Consider the following 2,672-nt stretch of genomic DNA (forward strand, 5'->3'; position numbering starts at 1 on the left):
TACATATCTCTTTCTGACTTAAAATTTAAAGGTTTCCATGTATCAACCAGAGTTGTTCATTGGACTTGGTCTTTGTTTGACTAATTGGGGTTCAATTTTGCCTTTCTTGTTTCAACCATATGCTAACTTTATGAATTCTTGGTAGCATTTTGCAAAGAACATACAATTTAAGGATCCTTGAGAAGTAGTCTTAATGTAGAATCCTTCTGGAATTTCCCCCCAAAACTTTTGTGGCCTATTTCCAATATGACATACTTTTCTTTGGTGGGGGGTAATTATTATTATTATTACAATTATTATTTATTTTTATTGTGCTGGGTGGGGGTGCACTGTGGCATTTACAAAAGTTCTCGCAATATATCATACTTGAATCCACCACCTCCACCATTTTCCTTTATTTCCCCTCCCCCCATTCCTAGAATAGTTCTAAAAGATATTTTTCTAATTACATACACATGTACACAGCATTTGTACCATATAGACCCTCCTACACCCTTTCCCCACCTCCTCCCCACTCCCACTGGTACTAACCCCTTTAGGGACCTGTTCCACCCTCCTGTTCTCTGATTTATATAAGAAAATAGGAAGAAGGAAAAAGATGACATTTTTTCTTGTTTAGGATAGCTATAGAGGGAGTTGGCTTTTGGCACTTCCATGTTTATGTATATTATAGCCTGAGTTGGTTCATCTCCTCTGTTTTTCTTCTTTCTACCTTAGTTCCTTTTTTATGGTGGTTTCAAACCAGTTCAAAAATTCTATATTCATTATTGTATAGAAAGTACATCAACTGCCTTCTTAACTTCTTTCTGTTACCCTCGCCCTCTTGTATGTGATCTCCCCTTAGTGTGACCTGTTTTTCATAATATTGCTGTATTTTTATTAGGTTTATATTCCACATAAAAGAAAACATGAGACTTCTGGCCTTCTGAACCTGGCTAACTTCACTTAAAATGTTGTTATCCAATTCTATGCATTAACCTGCAAATGGCAAAATTTCATTTTTCTTTGTGGCCAGATAAAATTCCATTGTATATAAATACTACATTTTCTTAATCCATTCATCAGTAGTGGGGCATCTTGGCTATTTCCAAAACTTAGCAACCGTCCTCATGCCAGAGAGCCAAAACTGGATTTTTATGCATGCACAATCCGAGTCCATTTGGACTCACAAAGCCCTGTTTGCCCAAGGTGTCTTTTACTCAAGTTCATCCTTGAACTTGTAATGGTGCTTGTATTTGTCTTTATTTGTTCCTCTTCATAAATACTTCTTTTCTCTTTTAATGTTCACTACTTTAATGTTTGTTAATTGTATTTTTGAATCAAATAACATTATTATTATAATTATTATTGCCATCACCATTGAATTTTTTTAAATGCTTCATGAATTTGTGTGTCATCCTTGCAAAGGAACCTGCTAATCTTCTCTGTATTGTTCAGATTTTAGTATATGTGTTGCCAAAGCAAGCACCATTGACTTTTTGAGGCTGGATCTTGCTTTATAGCTCAGACTGACCTCAAACTCCTGATCTTCCTATCTCAGCATCCTGAGTGCTGGGATTGCAGGTGTGTACCATTCTATTTGGCTCATAATTTTATTTATTTTATTTTAAATTCGTGTATTCGTATGTGCATACATTGTTTGGGTCATCTCTCCCCCTTGCCCCCCCGCCCTCCCACTCCCCCCCACCCTCTTGCTTCCAGGCAGAACCTGTTCTACCCTCTTCTCCAATTTTGTTGAAGAGAAGACATAGGCAATATTAAGAAAGACATAGCATTTTTGCTAGCTTGAGATAAAAGATAGTTATACTGAGAGATTCCTAGCATTGCTTCCATGCACATGTATTACAACCCAAATTGGTTCATCTCTTCCAGACCTACCAGTAGTGAAGAACTACTTCCTGGTCAACTTCCCATAGTGTTCTCTGTCAGTTTAAGGTTACTTTATTAGCTCCCCAACAGTGGGTACATGAAACACTTTCAAGTTTTAGGTTTTCTTCCCTTTCCCTATTCCTCCTGTATGTGTTCTACCCTTAGTGTGTGACCAGCGTCCACTGATCATTGAGCAGTGTGTTGTTCAGCTTCCAATTGTTTGCATATTTTTTGCTGTGGTTTTTGTTGAGTTCTAGTTTTAATGCATTGTGTTCAGCTAGAAAGTATGGAATTATTTATGTTTTCTTATATTTGCTGATGCTTGCTTTGTGCCCTGAGATATGATCAATTTTGGAACAAGTTCCATGGGCTGCTGAGAAGAATGCATTTTGTGCAGAAGTTGGATGAAATATTCTGTAGCCATCAGCTAGGTCCATTTCATCTACGGCGATTTCTTTGTGGATTTTTTGTTTGGATGACCTATCTATTGGTGATAAGGGAAGTATTAATGTCTCCCGCTACCACTGTGTTGGAGTCTATATATGCTTTTGGGTCCTTCAGAGTATGTTTGATGTAATTGGGTACACTGATATTGATTGCATATAGGTTGATAATTGTTATTTCCTTTTGATGTATTTCCCTTTTCATTAGTATGAAGTGTCTTTATCTCATTTGTCAATGTAAATTTGAAGTCTACTTTGTCTAAGTATTGCTACTCCTACCTGTTTTGGGGGGGCCACTGGCTTGGTAAATCTTCAAGCATTTCACCCTAAGACAGTGTTTGCTTTTGTCAATGAGATGGG

At 37.2% G+C, this 2,672-nt stretch overlaps 1 non-coding gene across 1 annotated transcript; it reads right to left on the reverse strand.

Moving 5' to 3' along the window:
- Nucleotides 1-1,362: 1,362 nt before the first annotated feature.
- Nucleotides 1,363-1,468, reverse strand: LOC141416265 (U6 spliceosomal RNA). Its single transcript, XR_012441038.1, has one exon. It is a non-coding gene; the product is annotated as a U6 spliceosomal RNA (small nuclear RNA).
- Nucleotides 1,469-2,672: the final 1,204 nt, after the last annotated feature.

This window comes from Castor canadensis, chromosome 1, assembly GCF_047511655.1.
Source record: "Castor canadensis chromosome 1, mCasCan1.hap1v2, whole genome shotgun sequence".
NCBI lineage: Eukaryota > Metazoa > Chordata > Mammalia > Rodentia > Castoridae > Castor > Castor canadensis.